Source organism: Pantherophis guttatus, chromosome 1, assembly GCF_059756535.1.
Source record: "Pantherophis guttatus breed Tessera chromosome 1, ASM5975653v1, whole genome shotgun sequence".
Classification (NCBI taxonomy): domain Eukaryota; kingdom Metazoa; phylum Chordata; class Lepidosauria; order Squamata; family Colubridae; genus Pantherophis; species Pantherophis guttatus.
Window position 1 is genome coordinate 81,133,759 of NC_142063.1, and position 13,781 is coordinate 81,147,539.

Sequence of the window (13,781 nt, forward strand, 5' to 3'; positions counted from 1 at the left end):
ATAACATTAAGACTATTCCTGACTCATTTAATTATTATTCCAGAAGACTAATTTATAGCCAGATTATGAGAGGAAAATGAAGAGAATTAAACTGAGATCACATGAACAATGCTCTGTTACTAGTAACCAGTGGTGGGTTGTCTCTGGTTCGGACTGGTTCGCAAGAACCGGTAGTAAAACTCGTGGGAGGCTCTGCCCACTGACCTGGATGTCATCATAGGCGATCTGCACATGCGCAGAAGCTTCTGCGCATGCACAGAAGAGCGTGCATGGGCACAATGCAAACCGCTAGTAAAGGTAAGTAGAACCCACCCCTGCTAGTAACCCTGTTACATCTTTCATGTCTAATTAAATAAGCTATTCTCTTGGAAAAAAACAACAACTAAAGTTGCTTGCTTAAAGTGCACTTTGATTTACACTTTAATCTGAATTGGAGAAGATATTTGCTTAGTACTGAGATATGCTTTTCAAATTTTTCCAGCTTTGTCCTTTCTCAGTTGTATTCAGGTGTTATTCAGCTTTTTTTTTTTAATCTCTTGTACATGCTAAATTTAAGATTAAAATCAGTCTCCTGGTTTCATTTCTTGACCATCAGTTCATCTTTCATTTTAGTTTGCACATCCAAGTATTATGGATTTAAGTGCAAGGAAGATAACATTTGAGATGATTAAACACTTCAAACCATTAAGTATGTTCAGATCTACTGCTACAAATTTCAAACTGCTGTTCCATTGAAACCCAAAACTCATTTTGAGATACTGGTAGCAGTAGCACTTTATTGATTAACCATAAGGCCATAGCAAAATAGAAAAGTTAAATAAAATCATACATAACAGTATGGCTAAAAACAAAATTTCAGATCATATATCTTCATCACCCACACAATTTACCTCAATCAGAACTAGTTAGACAGTTCTCAATTGACCAAAAGGCCATTTTATATGAGATATTTGAGTTCTAACTGCACATAAAACATTTTGTTCTGAGATGTGGATCCCAGCTGGCTATAACAATATCTTCGTATGCTACACAATTGATGCTCAAGTAATATATGAGTTATATTATTTAGAATGATTAATGCCTGTGAGATCAAGAATGTCTACTAATCCTTAATCACACTCTTATTATCGATTAGGATTTTATTCATTCATAATCTAACTATTATTAATGTTTTCATTTTTTTTCAGTGGTTTAGTTCCCTGTATATGCATTTATCTGTCTGATTGATTGGAATCTTTCTAAGTTGCAAAAAACCTTAATGCATCTGTTAATATTTTACACTGAAAGAGGAAAGAAGGAGGAAAGAAAGGAAGGGAGGGAAAAAGGGAGGGAGAATATTGTTTTTTAAAAAATCAGGAGTTTTGCAGCAATTTTCAGTCTAAGGGATATTATTTTTTTGAGGTATAGCTCACTTCAAATGAAATGGGTAAACTGAAATAAGATTTAGATTAGGATGAAATGGAGGGAAGCACAAGGCATGCATTTATGTAAATGCAGATTATTTATGTCTGAGGAACACATTGAGTTTATTAATTAACAATTGTGTTTGTTGAGACTACAAAAAGTCTCAAAAAACTTTTAATGTATGTGAGGTCAGCAAACTCTCACTTAGTTGTGATGGTAATATTCCTCCTTCCCCCCATATCAGAGGTGGTATTTAACAGGTTCTGACCAGTTCTGGAGAACTGGTAGTGGAAATTTTGAGTAGTTCAGAGAACCGGTAAATACCATCTCTGACTGGCCCCGTCCCCATCTATTCTCTGTCTCCCGAGTCCCAGCTGTTCAGGAGGAAATGGGGATTTTGCAGTAATCTTCCCCTGGAGTGGGGATGGAATGGAGATTTTACAGTATCCTTCCCCTGCCACGGCCACCAAGCCATGCCCACCAAGCCATGCCCACAGATCCAGTAGTAAAAAAAATGGAATCCCACTACTGCCCCACATGTTGAGAACTGGACATTTAGTCCTTGACTTACAACCAGTCATTTAGTAACCATTGAAGTTACAAAAACACTGAAAAAGTGACTTACAATTAGTGTCTTACGACCTCTGCAGCATCCCCACCCAATTGGATGCTTGGCAATTGGTATTGATTTACAATGGTTGTAGCATCCCACGGTCATATGATCACCATTTGCAACCTTCCCAGCTAGCTGCTGACAAAGTCAATGTGGGAAGCTGGATTTACTTAATGACCACATGATTCACTTAACAACTGCAGTGATTCACAATCATAACACAAAAAAAGATCACAAAATTGAGCACAAACTAGGGGTGGGTTCTACTTACCTTTACTCCGGTACACAGCAGGGCCACGCGCGCTCGCTTGCTTTGCTCGCTTGCACGCTCTTCTGCGCATGTGCAGAAGCGTTTTGATGACATCGGGGTCAGTGGACAGAGCCTCCTGCCGGTTTTACTACTGGTTTTATAGAACTGGTGCAAACCGGGGGCAACCCACCACTGGCACAAACTCACTTAACTGCCTTGCTTAGCAATGGAAATTCCAGTCTCAACCATGGTTTTAAATCAAGGACTACTTATGATGGAGTGATCTGGGAATTTAAACACTCCCAGTAATATCAGATATTACTTTGCTCTTCCTTTGTGTATGGTTTTGTCTGCTGGCAGATGATAACTTATTTCACATGTAAAGATGTTTCCAATTTTATGTCTGAAGTTGTGGGGTATTATATGTATAAATATGGAGGCAACGGCAATATTTGGATTTGTTGCAGGGTTTGTTCCTCATGTTAGCATCGTTACCCTGTTATTTCTTGTTGCTTTTGAGAATCTGCTTCAAATTGGGAGCGTGTGTATATGTGAGTGTGGGCCTGCCACCTTGAGCCTGAGAAAATACAATGTTGTTCTCCTATATGAGTGTACCTTATTAATAATATGTTTGACTAGTTTGAGTTATGAGCTGTAGATGACAAATAGTGATGTTCTTTTGTTCTGTTTTGGCTCTGTCTTTATAAAGATCGTTTTTGGAACTTGGGCTGGTTCTATTGTTTTCCCTGTAATGTCTTTCTAGAGCCAATGGATAACTGATTATTAGCCTATTTATTATTTGTTTGTTTTTAATGGTGCAGTATTTCTTTTCCAGTTCTGGTTTCATATAGCTTCAGGAACAGTTTGTGTCATTATTTTTTTTAAAAAATGCATTCCATGTTAGATATTCCTGACATCAGAAATCACTGAATGTATCCTGCCTCCTCTTGCTTTGAGATAAATAATACAAAATGTTAACTCAATTGAGACCTCAGGTTATATATTCAGTGAGGGGTCCTCTTTGAGCTTGGTTGTTTTCTTGCAGATATTTCATTACAAACTAGATAAGATCATCAATGCTAGTTGACTGGCACTGATGATGTTACCTACTTTGGGTAATAAAACATCCGCAAGAAAACAACCAAGATCAGAGAATACTAAGGACCCTTCATTTCAACCGTGAGTTACAAATATTCTCCTTTATTGGTCTATATTCAGTAGAGTAGGCTTCTCATCTTCTTTTTTTCATTTATTTTTATAGCAAATACAAATAGTATATGTCTCCAATAGCTAGTTATCAATATATTATTTGACTCTACTCTACTGTCTACTCTCTATTACACTTCACTGCACTGCACTGCACTGCACTCCACTCCACTCCACTCCATTCCATTCCATTCCATTCCATTCTATTTTATTCTATTCTAATATATTATATTATTGCCAAAAATGTAGCTCTCATGGTTTTTATTGTTGTTGTGCCTAATGATACTAACCTTTAAAATATATGCTATTTATAAAATATTTATTATATTACATACATCTTAAAATATTCATTATATAATAACTATTTGTAAAAGAGTTATATATAATTATTTTGAAAATCCCAAGTTTAAAGAACAGCAAATAAAAGTAGAATGATTATGGAAAAAGAAAGAAAAGATAGTATGAACAGTAATTGGGACCGTAAATGAAGTTTCAAACATCTAGATCACCATTTGAATACATTGACAAAATCATCATCAGTTGATTGTATAAAGCAGCTTTACTGGGAGTAGTTTACAACCTGCAACCAATACCTTTAATATTATTAAATAAAAATATCTGCCCATCACAGTTCCTTGGGAAGGACTTGATAGGTGGACAGAATTGCCAGATACAGCCTAAACATCTAGCTGATGGTATGACTAACCATAACAACTATAGTGGTACTGTCAGATCAAGAGTACATTTATCCAACAAGCTAGAATATTTTATATAATTCTTAAAATAATATTCTGTAAAGGTAAAGGTAAAGGTTCCCCTCGCACATATGTGCTATTGTTCCCAACTCTAGGAGGCGGTGCTCATCTCCATTTCAAAGCTGAGAGCCAGTGCTGTCTGGAAACGTCTCCGTGGTCATGTGGTTGGCATGACTAAATGCCAAAGGTGCACAGAACACTGTTACCTTCCCACCAAAAGTGGTCCCTATTTTTCTACTTGCATTTTTTACATGCTTTCGGACTACTAGGTTGGCAGAAGCTGGGACAAGTAATGGGAGGTCACCCCATTACGCGGTCCTAGGGATTCAAACCGCTGAACTGCTGACCTTTCGATTGACAAGCTCAGTGTCTTAGCCACTGCGTCCCTGATTTATTCTGTAGAACAGAGTAAATTTCAAAAGTGAACTTTTTGATAACGCATTTGTTGAGTATTGACTTTTGTAGCCACTAAGAAGGATCAGCAATCCATGACTGCATGTAGTTCCCCTTTCCCCATTTCTTGTCTCCAGCAGTCTAAAATTGTACTGCTGGAATTAATACCTGAATCATTAGTATTACATGGATGACATATGACATAAAAATTATTTAAACAAACAACCTCTACTACTGAACTTCTGTTTAAATATTTTCTGGAATAAAAATTCAAGAACATTTAGTCTATTCGTTTGTTCTTCTTTCTTTTACTCTGTTCTTCTTTCTAGTGGTATACTGTTGAATTCCTTACATGTTTATTCGAAACTAAAAAAGTGGGTATCACCAATAATGGAGGCATGATCTGTGCAAGCAATCCATCACTTCTATGTCAGAGCAAATGGCTCGATCTTCTGCAAACCATCTATACTTTTTATTGCAGGGTTTAAGAAAGATTACACAGCATCCCATTGACAATCAAAACTTCAAAAACAAATCAATGTATGGCGTACTTCCCAAGGTCTGACTTTGGGTTTTATTGTAACTCCAATGGAAGTGATGTTGTAAAACACCATGCTTTGTTGCTTCCCCCTACAACATTTTTTATCTTTGATATGTTGCACCCTTCAAAACAATAGAGAGGATATTGAATCCCTGCCCCCAATCTCTCTTTTTGCACATCAGAGACCAGTCCTACTGCCATCCCAGAAGTGTTGAAAGAGAACTTGTGCTCACAAAACATTTTGGGGGACTTAATTTTAAAACAGTAATTTGCTTTACTCTCTCAATTATCTGATTTAAATGGAGAGCATGCATATCATTAGAGATAATAAATATGCAAGTATCCTACTTAATTGTATATGATCCCCTTGCACGATACACCTCAGTCAATAAGAACAAAAGCCACTGTTAAGAATGTCCAACATGTTCAAAATTCTGAAGTCATCTCTATTCTGGAATCCTTTTCTCATAAATGTGCTTAAAGTGTGTGTATTAAAACTTGAACACACATTTTATGAAATCCAAGACTTTCATGAAACTTAACTCATACAAACAACCTAGTTAAGTTAAAAGGGTTGTTTATGAGAATTTCATTTTTTCATATGAGAAGATTCCTTTCTCATATGAAAATTCCCAGAAATAGAAGCTTTTCTATATAAAGCATTGTAGAGATCACCTTGAAGATGTTATGCAGCTGTTAAGATGAGGAACCTAGCCCAGGGAAGTAGGAAGAGATAGGAAAGAAATTCAAGATTTGACTCTCTTTTCTTAGTTCAGTATAATAGAGAGAGAAAGAGAAACATTGCCAAGCTTTTGTGACTATATCAATAGTTCTAATTTTTCCTGTAGTATCCGTTTCCTGACCTGGTTAACCTTGACATTATAACAGTTTTTCTGAAACAGAATGTTGTCACACATTTTTTGAATTCCTACATCTTCCTTTCTTCTTTTTCTTCCAACTCATCATAACTTCCAAAAGTTAGGCTGTCTTAACTGAATGTTTTTACTTATTATCACCTGTAAAGCTTGGTCTTCTTGCACCAAGCCTAGATGTTATTGGGTCTTGATTTCCCAAGGGAAATGCTTGATGACTCATGCTTAATTAATGGGACTTCTGTCTTGTAACACATATGAGATAAAAGCACTGTAAACCTTTCATACCTTTATTAAAATATTTTATTCAAAGTAAAGACAAGTATAGCATTCAGCATTTCTTTCCAGTTCCTTTTTTGATTATTTAATTTCCAGTTCTTTTACTCGATTGATCATCTTAAGCTTCTCTGTGACAACAGCAGCTAAAGAAATGTGGCCTGTTGGGTTAAGGCAAACTTTTTACAAGTCTGTCTTTGCCAAAAACAGTGACATGTTTTTATTGGCAGTTCAAATGAACCCACAAAGTATATATCCCAAGATGCATCTCAATTCACTCTTCTGATATACTTCAGTCACTTATCTTCGGAGAATTGTCATTTATCTTCTTGATAAATTGGGTAACTTGCCATATGATTTAAGAGCTCTATGAAATACTTCCTTTGATCTATTCTTGCTATTATTTAGGATCTAGGCCAAAGAATTATCCATATTATTCTTTATAATATGTACACAAATACATACATACAGTATGTGTGTACATATATATTATATAGATACACACATACAAAAAACCCAACTTCCACTTATGGAATATATATATATATATATATATATATATATATATATATATATATATATATGTCTTTGGTTATTCGGGTTCTCACCCGCGTAAAATTGGAGGTTTCTTGGCAATGTTTCGACAAAGTCTCATTCGTCATCTTCAGGCTGGTGTTCTCGGCTTCGTGCTTCTAGGAGCAATGTGTGTGATCGCAGCTGTTTTTTCCTTTTAGGAAGAAGCTGCGATCACACACATTGTGATCGCACACATTAGCTGCGATCACACACATTGCTCCTAGAAGCACAAAGCCGAGAACACCAGCCTGAAGATGACGAATGAGACTTTGTCGAAACGTTGCCAAGAAACCTCCAATTTTACGCGGGAGAGAACCCGAATAACCAAAGACCTACATACAAACACCTGCAAAAACCTCAGAAAACACACACACACACACACGTGTGTGTGTGTGTATGTGTGTGTGTGTATATGTATGTATATGTATGTATATGTATATGTATACACACACAAACGTGTGTGTGTTTCTATATCTGTGTGTCTGTGTATGTATAGGCATAGGCATATGATTTAGAATGTGCCCTATACAAAAAGCTTTGTTTTAAAAAGTTAAAAGAATAGAAGCTAAGTGTGGGTAAAAGTAACATATCTGTGACATAGATAAAGCCAGAGTAAAAGAAATTATATGAAAAAATGTATTTTTTTCTAAGAGATCAATCATTATAATGTTTGGGAGGAAAGAAACCTAGTTCTGGTTTTACATCCCCATAGCTTTTGCTTTCTACTTTATCTCTGGAGAATAAAACTGTACAATCTGTTTCAGTAAAGGTTCAAAGCTTGAAGAAATAGAATTGTGTTAATTGCATTAATTGACTATATGACATCATGCCAGGGTTGATTATTAGTGACCACATAGATAGATACTCTCCAGGATGATGTATCCCCAAGTTTCATATCTTCCAATAGTGCAATCTCATTGGTGCATTTGAGTTCATCTATTTTGATGCTGGTCATCCTTTTTTCTCCTGTTTTCAATTTTTGCAGAATTATAGATGTCTCCAGAGACCCAAGTCTTTGAATATTGTATCCAAAATCATTCTTAGCCTCAGGTTAGAATTCTGCTTTGAGGAGTTCATTTCCCTGGCTATCCATAGTATTCTCAAGTATTTTCTAAAATATCAAAGTTCAAAAGTTTCAACATTTTTCTATCCTAATTCTTCAGAGTTCAACTTTCACTTCTTCAGAAGCAGTATACCACATAACTAGTCATAAATGCAAGCCAGTTGCCAAGCATCTAAACTGAGATCATGCCGCACTATAGGAGTTGTGCTACAGTTGTAATTCACTTTTACTAAGGCTATCGTACCTTTAAACTTGTTAAATGAATGATTGTACGTTGAGGACTATCTGTAATTCAGTTCTTTTACTTCCTTGTACCAATAAAAACAGAATAATAGAATAACAGAGTTGGAAGAGACTTTGGAGGTCTTCTAGTCCAACCCCCAGTCAGGCAGGAAACCCTATGCCATTTCAGACAAATGGTTGTCCAATCTTTTCTTAGAAACTTTCAGTGATGGACCAAAGGTGTTTTTTCAAGAGGCAACTGGAGTTTTTGGTTTTTCTTTGAAGATGTTTCACTTCTCATCCAAGAAGTTTCTTCAGCTCTGGATGGATGGTGGAGAATGGAAGGATTTATACTCCTTACAGACAGCTGGTCATTTGCATTCTTTGAAAAAGCATATTTGGCACAACCATGACCTGGATGACTGAGAATGTCCACAGACTTCTAGTGTTGGAGTATCCACAACTTCTAGAACAAGATCGATCTGATGGCTGTGTTTCCTGTCTGTAGAAATGGTTTTTGTTATTGGAATTCTGTATTAGCAATGAAGAAATAATTGGATTGGCAGAAATTGATAAGATTTTTTTCTTGCTTCATGCTTCCTAGGCCCTACAGGCCAACTGTGTTTTCCTCCTTGACATTTCCAGCTTCAGCATTCCAATCTCTAACCACAAGCAACACCTCTTGCTTGCATTTTTGTCAATTTCAGATTAAACTTGACTACTCTATAAAGCTAATCAACTTTCTTTTCTGCATCAGTGGTAGGAGCATAAATTTGGATAATGTTCATATTAAAGAGCTATCAATGAATTCTAATTAATATTATTTGATCATTGATCATTGTACCCAAGACTGTATTTGCTATAGTCTTCTCACTATGAAAACGACAACAACATTGTCCTAAAGGTGCTTTTTCAAGAGGCAACTTCAGAGCTGAAGAAGCTTTTTGAATGAAAGTGAAACATCTTCAAAGAAAAACCAGAAAGTCAAGTTGCCTCTTAAAAAAGCATCTTTGAGACAACCATTACTTAGATGACTGAGAATCTTCATATACTTTGTTCCTTCTTTGTTATTTGTGTCCTAAGTAGTAAACCTGTCAATTTCTTCTTTTTTTATAAAATAATTTTTATTAAACAGTTTGTCTTTACTAAGTAGTAAACCTGTCAATTTCAATTTGCTAATTTTTAAAATGTGAATTTGTAGCCAATTCACTTAATCTATCAATGTATATAACCTTTCCATGTTTATGCTTTATACATTCCATATTCCCACATGTACTTGTCTTTCTCTAGCTTCAGATTTTCTTTTCTTGCATGGCAGCATCAATACTAGATATGCCTGTTGGTTTTAGGAGGTAGCTGGCATGATCTCTATGTCTTGAGAAGCCCTTCTGGAATTATATGCTAGGATTCTTCATTTATGCCCCCAAGGAACCTCTCCACCATAGATACTATGTGACATTCAAGCAATTACTTCATTGTGTATATTTAAGCTTAGTTGCAGTTAAGTGAAATATTATGGCGAAGGCTTCATAACAGAAGAGTTTGAGGAAGAATTTGAAGAAAGAGTGTTGGCATTATGAAGATAAATTTAGAAGCACTTCCAATTGTTGATAGCATCAAGAAAGAATATTCTACTATTCAAGTATTTATTCTTCAGCTTTACATAAAGGTTGGAAAAACTATTTTAATAAAGTTGACTTAATTTCCACTAATTGTTGGCCCATATATTTGATCTCATTCATTAGAAGAAAATATTTATCAAGTATAATTCCAATATGTCACCATCAGGTAAAATCATCACATAGCTTCAGGTTATAAGTCAACAATTTATCTTTTTTAACATCCCTGTGTGTTGTATCAATGGCTATCCCTTCCTAATGGCCTCTGACAATCTATTTTTTTTTAAAAAAAATCTACTTTTGTTTTTCTGCAATGATACAATTTATTTTGAATACTAATGGCATATTATAGGCTTTGGTTTTTATATTATTTTACTCAATAGATATATAAAAAATAAAGGAAGTGCATGTGCTTTATACTTGCACAATAGAGCATAATATTGATTGTTCAGTTGCTTGTAAGAGGGGTAGAGATGAAATTTGAAATTGTTCTGGATAATCATTGCTTAGACATCATTTAGAATTTCTTGCTTTGTTTTACATGGTGATAAATTAAAAAAAAATACTTTGTGAACATGCAGGGGCTAGAATTATTCCCTTCAATATTGATATGGATAGAAAACCAATATTTTGTGATCTTTAATATTATTTTGATTTTTTTTAAAAAAATGGTTCTTTATTTAACAATAGAAGTTTTATCTATTGTGTTCTCATTAGATGTCAGCATGGAAACTTATATTCAGACACCATAAATAACTGTTTAAAATCTAATCTGATACAAAAAATCTTCACTTTAATATGAAAGTGAACTGATATATAAAGTAAAACGTCTGTATAAAAATTCTTTACTTTAGGAAGGGAGAATATTTTTAATTTATACAAAGCAGATCCCACTAAAGATTTTAATTGACTTTAATTAAGGCTTTCTGTCTACTTTCTGTAAAGTGTTTCAAGTTGACATTTTATCTCTTCTTTCTGTATCATATTTATGTTTTTTTTTACATCAGTTTGCTTCTGCATTTGTGATTATCACTATTTTTAAACAATTTCCTCCAATATATGGCTACTTTTAAAATATTTTATTATACATTTTTTTTAAAATTAGGGAAATGAATCATAAATATAAAGAAGTGAAAATCAATGTTCTCCCTTAAGAATTTGTTTAGTATTTGTTAAAATTGGAATCATTTCACATGTTTCACTTTTCTCTGGCCACATTCTTTCTATCTATCTATCTATCTATCTATCTATCTATCTATCTATCTATCTATCTATCCATCCATCCATCCATCCATCCATCCATCCATCCATCCATCCATCCATCCATCCATCCATCTATCTATCTATCTATCTATCTATCTATCTATCTATCTATCTATCTATCTATCTTTTTTTTTTACTCATTTTGCCTACTTCATTTTCTCTTTCCTTGAAGTTTTAAATTAGCAGTTGAGAACAAATTCATTATTAAAATTGGTGGTGGGAGAAATCTACCCTCTTCCAAGGCACTAGGAAACTAATCTCCGACAATTCTACTACTTTCATAACTTCCTATCCTATACAACTAGAATCTTGCACTCAGCTGTAATAGAACTCAAAGGGTTCTTCTGAGGACAACTATTCAATCACAGTCCAGTAACAATAGTGCTATTGTTAGGAAATAATGACTACTATGATAATTTGTTGTCAATAAATCCATATTCTGGAAAGAGGTTTGTTTTGTTTACTTGATCATGAGGGAATCAGAAGAAATAATTTTTATATCATCCTCTGTAGATAATATGTTGAATTCGGTTGACATACTTAGAGATTCCTATTTATTCATAAATAACAATTCAATAGTTTTCAGAATGTATGCTCTCAAATGACCATGTCTAGAAGCAGCCTAATGGTTTTTTACATGCTAAAAATAGACTTTATGAGATAGAGATAGAATGCTAGATTCATTTTCCCATGAAAAGCAGAGAAAAGCATCACATCATCTCCTTTCACTTCTTAAACAACATAACTCAGAACTGGTAAGTTGAAGTATTTGTTGTTGTTTTTTTCATTAATAGAAAAAGAGATATTTGATTATCTACTGATTAACTTTAATGGTCATTCCAAGCAATACCTTGAGTAACAATTGAAGTAATTAAATGCCAGGAATGTATCGCATTTATAGATAGATAGATAGATAGATAGATAGATAGATAGATAGATAGATAGATAGATGTGTGTGTGTGTGTGTGTGTGTGTGTGTGTGTGTGTGAGAGAGAGAGAGAGAGAGAGAGAGAGAGAGAGAGAGCGAGCATACATATAGTTATAGCTATAGTAGCATTGAGCTAAAAACTAATAAGAATACCTTAAATGGGTTTCTCATTAATAACACTGGACTATTTCATTGATTTTATTTATCGAAAGCACTTAATTGTAGTCTGATACTCAACACAGCAACACTTGGGGGGGGGGAGGAAAAACCTGGAGCTTTGTAAATTATGCACCACGTATTTTAGCAGTGAAGATTATCATGTAATTTTCTTTAAATCCCAAACTGCATTCTAATAAATATTCAACCATCACCAAAATTAATGAGGGATAAACAGGATTCTTGCTTGATGGATTTTATTTTCAGGTAAAAATGATTCTATTGTGCAATTTAAAGCCAATCTAGGATTATCTAAATTTGCATTCAGAGCATTTATTGCTTCATTCTTTTCAGAAATTATCTCCTACAAATGATCATGCTGACTTAAAGATATGAAAACCAAAGAAGATGTCATTTGACTGGGTATACTGAGCATTGTGTAAGTACAGTATATAATTTATTTGCCTCATAGTGGTTATTTCCATATATATGGATGATGTTTATGAATGGTTTTTATCAGAAGGTTTTCTGATGCAAAAACTTCCCAGATGACTTCAGATACCAAAATAATATCAGAACAGAACATGTAAATCAGTATTCATTTCTCTGCAATCCCACTATACAGCATTTATCTGAAGGAAGTTCTAAAAGGAACAAGACACTCCTCAAACTTGTATGCTTCAAAATGATTTGGGGAAAAAGCTAAGTCACTATGATACCTTGTGAGAGTGTTTAACAAGAAATTTCTTTTACCAGTAGTTCATAATTAAAATATCTGTCTTTGGAGAAAAGAAATTAATTTCTGACAAATCCAAAGAAAGAATGTTTGTTTTCTATCAAAAAAACTCCTTAAAGAATTAAATATATCGGTACAATTGCAGGCTAATAAAACATGCACACACATTTTCTTGGGTATTATTTTACTTGTGTTTAAAATGATTGTATATGGTTATCATTATCAATCAATTATCTCCAAAAACATGTTAGCATAAGGTACCTCCTTCCAGTTTATGTTCTTGGCATAAAGGGAATGAGAAGACAAGGATTTAGTAGGATAATGACTTTCGGGGAAGCTCAAAATTTTAGCTTTAGGAAAACTTAATGAGGACAACAGTTTATATATTTAGTTGTAAAGAATGCAAGTATTATCTATTTTAGTTGCATCACAATAGAAAGATATAAAACAAAAGAATTTCTAAAGCAGGATATTGTGGTAGGAACAAAAGCATTCAATTCTTTAAATAAAGACAGATAATGCTTTAATTTTTAAGGGAAAAAGGAGAAAAAAAGATTTCTACAATAGAAATGGTAGATAGCAGGACCTGTTGTAGATATGAGTTGGAAAGTATCTAGGACAACCTTTTATAACTTGGACCCTACCTGCCATTTTGGATTACAATTATCATCAACCAATTAGTGAACCAGTTCAGCAACAAAGTTCTTGACTATATTAGACAGATTTGGTAGAAAATGGTAGAAAAAGTAGTTCAAGAAAAGACCTTATTATATATCTATATCATTCAGGGTAATGTTGACCTGAAGTTTTCACATGGGATACACTGCAAGAGGATGCAATGTTTGTAAGCTGCCCAGAGTGGCCTCTAGGCAAGATGGATGGCAAAGAAATCTAATAAATAAATAAGG

The 13,781-nt window shown here is 34.2% G+C and overlaps 1 protein-coding gene across 3 annotated transcripts in view; it reads left to right on the top strand.

The window, feature by feature from the left end:
• LRRC4C (leucine rich repeat containing 4C) overlaps positions 1–13,781 on the top strand; it is a 795,171-nt gene that overhangs the window by 332,590 nt on the left and 448,800 nt on the right. For all 3 annotated transcript variants that reach the window (XM_060687597.2, XM_034417401.3, XM_034417393.3), the window contains exon 2: positions 12,492–12,576. The gene's annotated coding sequence lies outside the window, so the exon portion shown is untranslated. The remainder of the gene's footprint in view (positions 1–12,491; positions 12,577–13,781) is intronic.